At 38.7% G+C, this 14274-nt stretch overlaps 1 protein-coding gene and 1 pseudogene across 1 annotated transcript in view; one reads left to right on the top strand and one right to left on the bottom strand.

The window, feature by feature from the left end:
- GLIS3 (GLIS family zinc finger 3) overlaps positions 1–14274 on the bottom strand; it is a 613599-nt gene that overhangs the window by 253146 nt on the left and 346179 nt on the right. The gene's annotated exons all lie outside the window — the stretch shown is intronic.
- On the top strand, positions 999–1355 carry LOC122736323 (annotated as a pseudogene).

Genomic DNA, 14274 nt, shown 5'->3' on the forward strand with positions numbered 1-14274 from the left:
TCTTCTTGCTTTTGAGGCAGAAAAGCCTGTGACCTTTCCTAACCAGCTTCCTGGGATTATCCTGCCCTTGACCAGATCTACCAATAGCTCCCTTGCTCCCAAACCAACTTTTTAGAAATTTTTAAATCTTATTTTTAATTTTATTTTTAAAATTTATCTACTTACTTATTTATTTATTTCCCTATTACATGTAAAAAAATTTTTTCATATTGATTTTTTATAACTTTGTGCTCCAAATTTTCTTCTTCCCTCCCACCTCACCCCTCCCTAAGAAATCAAGCAATTCAATAAAAGTTATAATGTGCAGTCATGCAGAACATCTTCACATTAGTCAGGTTGTGAAAGAAAACAGACAAAATAACTTTAGAAAGAGGAACTAACAAAAAAATTATACTTCAATCTATATTCAGATACCATCAGTTCTTTCTCTGTAGATGGTTTTCATTTTTCATACATCCTGCTCATCATTTCTTTCACAATTACTTTTGCTAACTGTATTACCCTATTCCCTCCCCTTGATATTTACTCTATTTTCTATCTTCTTTCACCCTATCCCTCCTCAAAAGTGTTTTGCTTTTTACTGCCCCCTCCTCTAATCTGCCCTCCTTTCCTTGATCTCTCCTCCCTTATCCCCTTCCCCTCCCACTTTCCCTTAGGGCAAGATATATTACTATACCCACTTGAGTGTGTATGTTATTCCCTCTTTGAGCCAGTTCTGATGGGAGTAAGGCTTCCTCACTTTCCTGTTCCTTCTCCATCTTCCCCTATGCTCCATAAGCTTTTTCTTGTTTCTTTTATGTGAGCTACTTTTCCCCAGTCCCCATCTCCCTTTTTCTTCCAGTGCATTACTCTTACCCCTTAGCTTTATTTTAAAGATGTCATCATGGGCACTGGAATCAGAAACAATTCCAGGCGGCTGTGAAAACAGAGCCAGATCACAGAGGTAGACACAGCACAAGGAAGGCAGCAGTGCAAAGGACTGAGGGACCACTGCGACCATGAGTCTCTTAAACAATCCCAAGAGCAAGATGACCCCTGAAGAACTACAGAAGCAGAAAGAGGAGGAATTCAATACCGGGCCCCTATTGGTACTCACACAGTCAGTGAAGAACAACACTCAGGTTCTTATCAACTGCTGCAACAACAAGAAGTTGCTGGGCTGAGTGAAGGCCTTTGACAGGTTTTGCAATATGGTCTTGGAGAATGTGAAGGAGATGTGGACTGAGGTACCCAAGAGCAGCAAAGGTAAGAAGAAGTCAAAGCCAGTGAACAGAGATCATTGCATTTCCAAGATGTTCCTGAGGGAGAATTCAGTCATCATGGTCCTCAGGAACCCACTCATTGCTGGCAAATAGTGCAGCCAGAGACTCCCTCTCCTGCCCAACACTTGACTCAGCCCAAAGGAGTACCCCAGGTTCCATTCAGTTTTCCTTTTGTGAAGAAAGCCTTGCTGTTTTTTAAAAAAATAAAACAATAAATAAATAAAGATGCCATCATGGGTCAGCTAGGTAACACAGTGGACAAAGTGCCAGCCCTGGACCCAGGAGTCCCTGAGCCCAAATCTGGCCCCAGACATAAGCCACCCCACCCTGCCTGCCCCACAAAAAAACAAGGATGAACAAAAAATAAATGCTTTACAGATGTCATCCCTTCATATTCAATTCACACATGTGCCCTCTGTCTAAGTATATTCCTTTCAGCTGCCCTAAAACTGAGAGAGTTTTTATGAGTTAGAAGTATCAACTTTGAAGTCAGTGTGCTATAGTGGAGAGAACATAGGATTGGGAGTCAGGAAACCTGGATTCAAATCCTACTCTTACCACTTACTATGTAGAAGATTATGGTGAAGTCATTTTCCCTTTCTTGGCCTCAATTTCTCCAGCTGTAAGGTAGGGCATTGGACTAGTTATCTTCTAAATCTTTCAAACTATATTTCTCTTTCCTCCCTTAGTGCAGAAAGGACCTTAACCTTAACCTAGGAAAAGGTAATATGGAATAAGGGGAAAAGTTTTCACTTTGGATTCAAGGAACCATGGTTCACCAACCTGTCTCTATCATTTAGCACCTGTGTGGCTTGGGAAAGTCACTTGGACTCCATAGACCCCAGCTTCTTCATCTGTAAAATGAGGGAGGGCAGATTAAATGGCTTCTAAGATTCCTTCTAGCTTTAAATCTGAGACACTATAATCCAAATATTCCCCTTTGCTCTAAGGCCCCTTGGTTGTGTAGAAGAACATTTTGGGGCAGGTAAGTATCAGAGGTACAATGAGATATAATGCTAGACTGGAATTATGTTAAATTTAATATATGCTTTAAAAAAAACCAAGATATGCATAATGGAGATTCATAGTTGTATATAAAATCCTCCTTTTCTATTTTTCATATATAGAAATATTAATATCTGTGATTTATTTGTCCAGTTCATTATAAAGAAGGAAAAAAAAGCTTAAAAATCTATCTTTAGAAATTTCTTCATGCTAGAGATAAGGAAAATTTAAAATTAAAAAAAAAAAACATTTTTTGCTTGCCTAAAAAAATAGAATGTGGGGGCGGCTAGGTGATACAGTGGATAAAGCACCGGCCCTGGATTCAGGAGTACCTGAGTTCAAATCTGGCCTCAGATACTTGATACTTACTAGCTGTGTGACCCTGGGCAAGTCACTTAACCCCACATTGCCCTGAAAAAAAAAAAAAAAAAAGAATGCTAGACCTGGAGCCACACACCTGAATTCAAATTTTTCCTCTGACACTGCCAAAGACAATGGGCAAGAAAACTAAACTCTCTGAGACTCAGGCAATCCTTTAAGATGATAAGTTATAGACAGAGAGAGTTCTCATACCAATAAAATCATATGGCCTTTGAACACTAGAGAAAATCAAATGGCTGTGTTTGTTAATGGAATCTAGTTGTATCTAACTAGGACTGGAACCTTCTTCAGCCAGTGTCCTCCAGCTCTTCTAGGAATAATTAGCACTATTATCACAACTCCCTTTCTGGGGTTAATTTTGGTTTCATATTTTTGCTTTTATTATGATACATTTCTACTTGTGAATAAGGTAGTCCTGTAGACAGATGAGGTAAACCTATTCACTTGCACTCATTTTTACACGTGCATTTTTCTGGCATCGGGTGTCCAACCCCTTTGAATTAGGTCTGACACATTAATATTCACAAACCATCCTCATAATCTACCCTTGGAAATGTGTACTAAGTCTCTCAAAAATGTCTATTGACACCATCATTCAAAAACGCAAATTAGATGACAGAATCCAGTTCCTCAAGCAGACACCAGAATTATTTCCCAAGGCCTAGAGAAACACAAATGATACCAGTTGGCCAGAAAAGCCCCCGGCTGAGCTCCAGGGAGTGAGAATTCCTTTTCTCCTCTGGCTTATTTAGTGTGTTAAATCACTGGAGCTTTGTGTGTATGGTCAGGTGGAAACCTGGCATTCCCAGTTAGGCTGAAGTGTGAGTGTAATCTGCATAAAGGAGACCACAACATGTTTGGCCCCAACTTCCCCATTGCCTAAAACAAGGATATAATTCTTCCAGAAAGCAAACTGTGTTAAGAGATGCTACTTGACAAGCTGACATAAAAGAGACTATAAATATGCCGTCAGTTCCTGACACAGAAAACTCTTCCCAGGAAGGGATCGGTGGGTTTTCACTGATGCTGAGAAAAGATACTACTTCTAGTTAGATTAGGGCCAGCTTTATTAGAGTGAGTCTTTCAGTGATGGTCTTTCCAGACAATGGTGGTGCAATGATGGTGTATTTCTTTTATACTACCACCCTACTCCTCAGTGCTCCAACCACATAGAATAATAGGCTCTAAACTTCCACTAATACTCTGAAGGTAGAGAAAATTCTCTCAGAGTATTTTGAGCAAATTTTGAGATAGAAATGTAATGTTCCCTTATTCTCACTTCTTGGCCACTTCCCAGGTGTGGAAGCCTAATCAAATCAGTGCATGCCAATCAACCCTCCTATAGCTCCAGGCACCATCCCTGGAACTTCCTAGACAAAGAGTTCTTTGACCACTACTATGCCAACTTTACTGTCTTCTGCTATGAGAATGTGAGCCCTTCCTTTTAGAACAACTACTTGTTTTGGCTTTGTATCTCCAGAACTTAGCACAGTGTTAGGCTCATTGTTGTTGATCAGTTATATCCAACTCTTCATGATCTCATTTGAGATTTTCTTGATAAAAATACTTCGGTGTTTTGCCATTTCCTTCTCTAGCTCATTTTACAGATGAGGGAACTGAGACAAACAGGGTTAAGTGACCTGCGCAGCATTGCAGCATTACACAGTTAGTAAGGCTAGATTTGTACCCACAAAGATGAGTATTCCTGAGCTCTATCCATTGTGCCATCTTGCTGGCACATAGTAACTCTTTAATAAAAGCTTGGTTGACTGATAGTAATGTTTTCTTTAACACTAGGTTTACCATCAAAGGTACTTGTTATGGTGCTGGGGGTTCAAAGACAACATGAAAACTAGGCCCTGCCCCTAGGAGCTTACATCTTACTGGAAGGAGATAACAAATAAAGAGATAAATATATACAGAGTATTTTAAGGAAGAGGGTGTTTGAACAACCAAGGGTATCAAGAAAGACCTCTTGTTGGAGATGGTGCATAGGCCTCTGACATTTAAGAGGGAGAGAAAAAATGGAAAGACCCTCAGGGAACAGCATTAGCATTAACTACATAAGAGAGTACTGAAATTTGTCATCAAAAAGAGGAGGATGTCTGTTGATGGCTGGGAGAGACTACCTAGCATATAGCTATCAGGAAAAAGCATTGGATATGAGCAGATCAGATATTGATAGAATAGGTTCTCAAAGAGTTGTAGTTTCAAATCAAAGGACTGAGAATACAAGAGAGGCAACCAAAATTTCAGGATAGGAAGGGTACATGAAGTATCTCTTCTGGTCTTAGTTCTCATTTAATTCACAATCTAACTGCAAAAAGAAGACAAACAAAATTGGCATCAAAAGCACATTAAAATCAATTAATAGCAGCATTATTCATGCTAATTATATATTAGCATTAGTAGTAGATGCTGAAATATTGATTCAAAGAATAAAAGGGTAAATGAATAAACTGAATTGGTAAAAGCAAATTAAGAAGAAAGAACTAGAGAGGTTTGCAGTCCAGATTTATTTTAGTCAAAAATTTATCTGGATTGATGCTTTTTTGAAAGAGAAATTTGCATACTTTTAAAGAACTGAAATTGGGTTTTGATAAGCAAGCTATTGTTCCATTATTAATTTTGAAATCTTTCCCATCTCAAAATAATTCCAAGAAATTTGCATAAACCTATACTCTTACTCATGTCTGATTTGCAATCCAAAATAAACTTCTTTCATTATCTTGAACCTTCCACTTGGGAGAGGAGGGGTGGAAGTCATACCAATTTAATAATTTGTGCTTGTTCATTTACAGTCCTTTAGGAAATAAATTCTCTATGGTCAGAGTCTGTATATTGTCAATGCTAAGTATCTAATGGGTGTTTCAATTTGTACTTTTCTCCTTTAACCAATAAGCATTTAATGGGTATTAGTAGTGGCTAACACTATGGGTGTTAGTAACTATGGATGATATTTACAAAGAGTTTACAATGCACTCAGGTAGACAAAAACTAACATATTAGAAATCCTAAGAGAGAAAGTAAGAAAAAAAACTCTATGCTACTGATTAATTTTCTTTACAGGGGACTATGACCAAAGCTGAGCCTTGAAGGATGAATATCTAGATCAAAGAATGAGAGGGAGGAAGACATTCTAACTGGGCAACAGACTGTTATTAAAAGAATGGGGTCAGGGGCAGCTAGGTGGTGCTGTGGATAGAGCACCGGCCCTGGAGTCAGGAGGACCTGAGTTCAAATCCAGCATCAGACACTTAACACTTACTAGCTGTGTGACCCTAGGCAAGTCACTTAACCCCAACTGCCTCACCAAAAAAAAAAAAAAAAAAAAAACGAATGGGGTCAAGGATGAAAATGTAATTGGGGCAAACAGTGAGGATTGCTTGAGGACAGTGGCAAATCAAGTTGGATAAAATAGCTGACTAGGATTTAGAGTGAGAAGGCACCTTAAGATTATCCAGTGCAATCCCATCATTTATAGATGAGAAAACTGAGAGCTCAAGAGTTTAAATGATTTGTCCAAACTCACACACATACTAAGTTGTGGGCAAGATTTCAGGTTGAGTCACCAAGATTCCATGTAAAGCATTATTACATATGCCAAATGAAACTGTATTTGAGTATATTTGTACTCATTACAAGACCTAAGCAAATCAGTTAATAAACTATTCCTCCTCCCAATGAGCCTAGAATTATATTATAAAGTACTATAATACCATCATAAAGAGTAAAAGTTCCATTCACATACTACTTTAAAAATATCAAAGGAAAAACTGAAAGTAGAGTCATAATGATGACATTCAGACTGTCAGGGAGGATGCCCAAAACATCTTGGATTTCCTCCATGTGGAGACCAATGTAGATCAATCAATTCCCTGCATGCTAGGAATGGGTCTTCATGAGTTGCTGTGGCTCCAACATGTTCAATACCTGGAAGCCAACCTTCTAATGCAGAGCATCTCCCAATTTAGCTAGTCTGGTTATTAAGTCACCTGAAACTTGACAGGACCTGTCAGATTTAGTCTTCTCCTGACCTAGGCTTCAAGAACCCATGGTGATTGCCAAATACTGTGAGGTATTCAAAGAAGACTTTAGCAGAGGAAGGGGGTAGGATTGGGGTGGAAAAGTCTATAGGGTGAGTAAGACCTGATTTAGAAACCTTCCTTTGAGTTTCACTAGCTGCATAACTCTGGGTTAAGTCCCTTATTCTCTCAGCCTCAGTTTCCCCATATGTAAAATGGGAATAATATCACCTGCTTCACAGGGTTGTGGTGAAGACCAAGTGACATAATATATGCAAATGATTTTCAAATCATAAAGGGCTATATAAATTGTTATTATTGTTGTACTATCACATTGCTAAATCTTGGATCTTTTTGGACTGGGTATATTTCATTGCTATAGGTAACTCCTAATGAGAAAATGCCCTTTGCCATTGTAGAAAACTATCTCCTTTTGAACTTGCAATCTTAGAAAATAGCCCAGATCATTAAAAGGTTAAGTTACTTGGGGCAGCTAGGTGGTGCAGTGGACAGAGCAGTGGCCCTTGAGTCAGGAGGACCTGAGTTCAAATCCAGCCTCAGACACTTGACACTAGCTGTGTGACCCTGGGAAAGTCACTTAACCCCAATTGCTTCACAAAATAAAGGTTAAGTTCCTGAGTCAGGGTCACCTAGCCAATGTGCAGTGGAGATGGGGCTTGAACACTGGTACTGCTGACTCTAAGGCTAGCTCTCCATCCACTGCTTCACAGCTGCCTCCCAAAGGATTACTAAAGAACTTTTAACAAAATGCTAACTAAAACAACATCCAGTGTAGCAGAGAACCTCTTGGGACAGAGAGAGAGGTAGATGAATGTTGGTTAAGGTTAGGAGATTTCAAAGGCTATAGGATCACAAATTTTAGAATTGAAAAGTACCTAAGAAACCGTCAACTCCAGCCACTTTGTTTTACAGATAAAGAAACTGTGGCACAGAGAGGGCAAATGACTTGCCCAGGATCACCTACCTATTAAGGGACTGGACATTTGAACCCAGGTCTTCCTGATTCCAAGTCCAGAAGTCTCTTGGGTTAGCTATTTCATCTATTCCAGGCTGGTACGGTAGTAGCTGAGGGAATAAGTCAACTCTCCCCTCAGGCAGGTTCCCAGTCACATTGGATTTTCTTTTCAAAAGGTGGTTGTAAAGCATCTCAGAGACTGTTGGTGTTGGGTTTGTTTGTTTGTTTGTTTTGGAGGACCCAGGGCTCCACAAGTGTGCCATGAATGTGGGATAGATAGATAGATGGATGGATGGATGGATGGATGGATGGATGGATGGATGGATGGATAGATGGATGGATGGATGAAGAGATTCATGGATTGGCCTGTCTTAGCTCATTATGCCTCTACAAAACGGCACATTTTAATTCCTGAGGTCTTTTCATTCAGTGTTATTGTTAATAAAAAGAATGAAAAGGAAAAAAAAAGCTTGACATTCCAACTTGCACTCTTTCCCATGACTTACCTAGTCTCAAATGCAGCATGAGATAACTTTGCTAAGGTCTACTGGTTTTATTTTCTTTAAAAAATATATATATATATATATATATACACATGCACACATATATATACACATATATATATACATATATATACATATACATATAGAGCTCCATATTTTTAATGGGAGGTGGCCCTAATCGAGCCAATTAAAATATTTGTGTATGTATGTATATATGTTTGTGTATGCATGCATATAAATATCTGTATATAATATGTGTAGATATGTATAAAATTATATGTATAATTACATAGTTATGCATATATATGTTTACACATATACATATGTGATTATAGACTTGAAAACATTGTATATGTATGTAAATCTAAATCTATGTATATATTTGTACACAGACACTCATGCATATATATTTATACGTGTGAGTATATGTAAAACACTACCCCCACCTAGAATACTTTAGCTCTGAGACTCCTACCTTCACCTATATCATTTGTACCAGACCTCTGACTCTATACCACTTGCTACAGCTTAAGCCACAGTGATTTGTCAAGATCAGATGTTTTGCTACGTATTACAGCATTTATGTGTCTGGCTACAGTCCTCAGCAACAAGTAGCCCATGACAGAGAACAAAGAAGTCTCCTTTTCTTTTGCCAAAGGCTGTCTGGGCCCCTGGAGAAATGTTGAGCCTTTCTGAGTAAAGAAATTCTGTAAAACTAATTTCTCAAGAAGTTCATGCCCATGTTCAGCCAACTTTTGAATGTTCATGGGTCTAAGAATCAGGCTTAGAATGGATAATCAAAATCCACAACATTATTTATTGCCAGTAGTTTCATCTGGCTTCCTCCTCCTTCCCCTCAAGGACTTCTCTCTGAGCTACTGTTAAGAAGCAAAGGGTTGACTGAGTTTCCATTTCTTTCATTTCACCATTCCTATCTCTTTCTGGTAAATGGCAGGCAATAAGTGAGTGAGAGACAGAGAGACAGAGACAGACAAAGAAAGACAGAGACAGAAAAAGACAGAGAGACAGAGACAGTGAGAGACACAGAAAAAAGACAGAAACAAAGACAGACACAGAGACACAGAGAGAGCATGACAGAGAGGGAAAAGAGAGAAACAGAGACAGAGAGACACGGAGAGAACAAGACAGAGGGTGCAAGACAGACAGACAGACATGGAGAGGTGCAGAGACAGAACTTAGAGAATCAATAGAGTTGAATGAAACATTGCTGGACGGTCACCTCCCTATTTCAGCAGGAGCATTCCTTCCTGGTTCAGGAGTTGTCCAGAATTATGGAAAATCAGAGCTGAAAGGACCGTAGATTTCCTTTAATCTACCTTCCTTATTTACAGATGAGGAAACTGAGGCCCAGACCCCAGTAGAATTTTTTTTTAATCAAGGAAAGAATATATCAGCCAAGAGACATCATCTATTGCATGTTGTGGGGACCAATTTTTAATTGGGGAGTGCTAGCTAAGCGGCTCGCCGCAATATTGGGGCAAGGAAGGAGACTGGAAGCCTCCCTCAAAACAGAACAAGATTTATTTTAACAAGAATGAACTTTAAAAAAAAACACAAGCAGGATAAGTAGGATCAAGGGAAAGGAAATAAAATGGGAAAAGGGAAATTATAATACCTGAAAAAATACCACTGCCCAGGAATCAGCTGAAAATATGCAGCAGAATGCCTGTCACTTTCCAGCTTCCACCTAGAATGCTCAATTTTCCTCCCCCAAACCTAGAAACACCCCACGCAGCCCCAGTCAATGGGATGGTCACTCTGACAGGCACATGACTGCCCTCACTAGGCTTCCAATCATTATAATTTTGCCAGGCCCATGTAGGCATCGGTGAGTAGTGATGACATGAGGTGCAAGAGCCCTGGCAATGGCTACAACCAGTGGGTGGAACACTGTGCCATTTGCGGAGCCCCAGGCCAGTTTGCACCAAGGCATAAAAACCTCAAATAACAATTAATTCTTTACAATGTTATTCCCTCAGATTAATGTTTAATATATAAATAATGGTCTAATGAAACATATACCTTACTTTTCCCCCTTATTATTTCGGTCCATGTTGGCAACATGGGATTTCTTCAAGGAGAGGAAAAGTCCTACAAGTTGTAAGCAGAGTCAAGTTTTTGTCTTTGTTTTTGTTTTCTTGAATATTTGTGACTGTGACACTGGACAAGTCACTTGATCTCTTAATATCCTAGGCAACTCTCTGGAGCTATAAGTTGCATGTGCGCACAAACACACAAAGTGATGACTTGCACTAGCAAAGAGTGTTTTTTTCATCTTTAAGTTTCTTATATTTATTAAATTACAGATCCCATCCCTACCATAATTGAAATAAGTAAAAGATGCATGGTTCCTTCCTAGGACATCATATAAGATTTAGCTCTGTAAGATTTAGAACTGAAAGGGACACGAGATAACCTAGTAAAATCCTCTTCATTTTACAGATAAGGAAACTAGAGTTGAGAGTGTGAAGTTACTTGCCCAAAGTCACCTGGATAGGAGATAAAGCTAGATCCCAAGACAATCCCTCAGACACTGATCTTTTGTCTACACAAGCTGTATCAAACTCAAATAGAACTTGAGGTCCCTAACAATACTTGGAGATCCCTGAATGGCACTACTGACTTAGAAAACCACACATTAACATATCTCCCTTCTAGTGTATATTATTTTGTTAAAATTTCCCAATTTCATTTTAATCTGATTTCAGGCAGCACTAGGGAGAGTTGTGTGGCTCATGGGCCACATGCTTGACAATCTCTGGTCTACCACCACCACATGGCTTCTTCAACACCTTCTATAACACATGACCCAAGGTACCATCTGAGGTGTGATTTCTCATCTTTCTTTTAGAACACAACTTTTTAACATAACAGAATGACTGAAAAACTAGGCAGAGAATCAAAGAAAGAAAGAAAATCAAATTGCTTTGATTTCTTAAGAGAAATCTGAGGTTATTCTGGGAAGGGAGGGTTTATGAATATGCAGTACTCCTCGGAAGAAGCAAAAGTAATTTGTGTTATGCACATTATGAAACAACCAAAACAAATCAGTGATGTAACAATGTATTTCAGTAAAGGATAATTCATTGCAATTTTTCCTCATAAAATCTCACCATCCAACTCTCATTTAGAACTTTATGGGGATAACTAAATTATAAGTTCAATGATTCATTGTAACCACAAGATTGATACATACAATTGAGGAGAAGGAAGAGAGGAGAAAAGTGTGTTTGTGTGTATACACACATATATGTATACATGTGTAAAATTTAAGAGGAGGAGAATCCTCATGAAAAACTGTCCTATAATAAGTCTAATTATTTAGTCATTTAAAAATTATTTTGGGAATAAAAATAAAAGACTAGATCCTCATGTAACACAAATTCCATTAAATCACTGCTCAGGGAATGGAACAATTTCTGATTTTATTATCTCAAATTATACTTTAGCCTACAAATGAGAGGCATAATGAATAGATAGGTGGCCTCACTTCAAGCCCTGCCTCTGATACCTATAACTGGGTAACCCCAGTTACCCTGGTTAAGTCACTTAACCTTTTAATGCAACTCTCTAAGATTCTTAGTTGACAAGCAGCTAATTGCCCGTCTTCACTGGTACAATGTTTTCCCTAAACCAATAAAATAACAGGTCTGGCTATCCTCCAAAAATTGATCATAAATTATAATACTAAATTGCCACGCCTTTCACTAATAAGCTTATATGACAGTGTCAGGATAACAATTCACTTTTCAGCAATTCAAGTGTTCAAGATCAATGTGAATGTGGTTTTGGCTGCTTCTGCTCCCAATTTGCATGGGGGCTCTCTAATTATTTGATGATAATTATTTAAAATGGCAAGTGAGACAATAAGCTTCTGTTTAAGAGGAGAGAAAATTCTAGAATTCACTTGCACACTTTGGGCCTTTTTCAATGGAGATAGAAACAGCTCCTATAAGCAAATAAAAAAAAGATGGAGCTGTTTTCTTCCTGTGGAATACAATGGAGATATGTAGCGTGGGAAAGGGTAGGTTGTCGTACATTGCCCACGATGACTTACACGTCATTGTGGTCAATGAGACATCATCTAGGATTTCATAGGATGCCAGATTTGGGGTTGAAAGGGCCCTTAGTGATTATCAAGTCCAATGCCTTCATTTTACAAATGAGGAAACTAAATCACAGAGAGGTTAAGTAACTTACCTAGGGCTCGACTTGTATTCCTTCTCAGAAGGTAGGATTTGAATCTGAGTTTTCCTGATTCCAAGTCTAAGCCCCATCCCTTACCAACCTCCCTATTACTGTCAAAGACACCACCATTCTCCCAGTTACCCAGGCTCACAACCTACATAGCATCCTCAACTACTCACTCTCATTCCCCCCAACTCCCAATCAATCTGTTGCTAAGACCTGCTGTTTTGATCTACATAATAGCTCTTGTTCCTCTGACACTGATACCACTCTGTTTCAGGCCCTTATAATCTCACACCTGGACTATTAGAATAGCTTGTTGGTGGGTCTGCCTGCCCCAAGTCTCTCGCCACTCCAGTCTGTCTTCCATTGAGCCACCAAAGTGCTTTCCCTGAAGTGCTGTACTCACTCAATAATCTCCATTTTATTGTTATTCCCTCCCACAGACACTCAACAAATTCTTGTGGCTCCATATCCCCTGCAGGATCAAATGTAAAATCCTCTCACTGACATTTAAAATTCTTTATAACCTGCACTTATACATCCCCATCCACCACCTACCCTGTGCTCCAGGAACACTGGCCTCCTTGCTATTCCTCAAATAAGAAAGACCATCTCCTGACTCCAGCATTTTCATTGGATGTCCTATGCATGGAATGTTCTCATTCCTCGTCTCTACCTCCTGGATTCTCTAGCTTCCTTAAAATTCTAGCTAAAATCTCACCTTTGGAAAGGCTTTCCCAATCCCTCTTAATGCTAGTGCTTTCCCTCTGTTGATTATTTCTGGCTAATCCTGTAAATAGCTTATTAGTCCATAGTTGTTTGCATGTTGTCTTCCCTATTGCACAGTGAGCTCCTTGAAAACAGGGACTATAATTCACTTTGTTTGTATAGCCAGCACTTAGCAGAGAGTCCGACACATAGTAGACACTTAATAAATGTTTATTGAATGACTGACTATTCACTATAAGCTGTTATGGCAGCTATGTTATGAAGGTAAAGGATGGATTTCCACTGCATAGTACTGGTATCCATGAAAAAAAATACATAGGAAGATCTTTAAACCTTTTGAAGAATCCTCTTGTGGAGCAGGAAGGAGGATAAATAGAAGAATTTGAAAGACAGTATGGTATAAGCATAGAGAGTAAAAGATTTGGAGTTTGGAAGACCTAGACTCAATCCCATCTCAGACAATTGGTAGCTATGTAAGGAGGGCAATTCACTTAACCTCCCTGAGCGTCAAATAATTGAAAAAATATCCAGTGGTCATGTCTGGGCTGTGCCATTGTAGCAAAAATGACAATATGACCCAAATTATTCTGCAGATGTATTAAATTAATATAATAATTTAAATTAAATCAATTAAAACACCAATGGAATATGTTTTAAATTACAAAATTATTAATAAAATTCATTTGCAGGTCAAAAATTTTAGTGGATACAAAAGGAAAAAAAGTTGGGGGAAAGTCAACAGTACCAGATCTCAAACTAAAGTGGTAATTACCAAAACACTGGTACTGCATAGGAAAAAAAAGTGAACCAGGCAGCTAGGTCAAACAGTGGGTAGGTAAATCATCGGCTCTGGTTTCAGGAGGACCTGAATTCAAATCTGGCCTCAGACACTTGACACTAGCTGTGTGACCTTGGGCAAGTCACTTAACCCTCATTGCCCTGCAAAAAGAAAAAGAAAAAACAGTGAACCAAAAAGATAAATAGAATAGATGAGGAAAAAAAGACCTGTCTACTAAAGCAAATAGCTTATCCTAAGAACACAAACTACCAGTATGAGGGCTTCTTATTAGAGAGGACTTACAGATAATTCAATTCCATGTGGCTTTGTTGAATATGTACAAGGCATTCTATGCTAGATGCCACAGGAAAAAAAGACAGAAACAATCATTGCCCTTCAAGAA

The sequence above is a fragment of the Dromiciops gliroides genome, chromosome 1 (genome assembly GCF_019393635.1).
Source record: "Dromiciops gliroides isolate mDroGli1 chromosome 1, mDroGli1.pri, whole genome shotgun sequence".
NCBI lineage: Eukaryota > Metazoa > Chordata > Mammalia > Microbiotheria > Microbiotheriidae > Dromiciops > Dromiciops gliroides.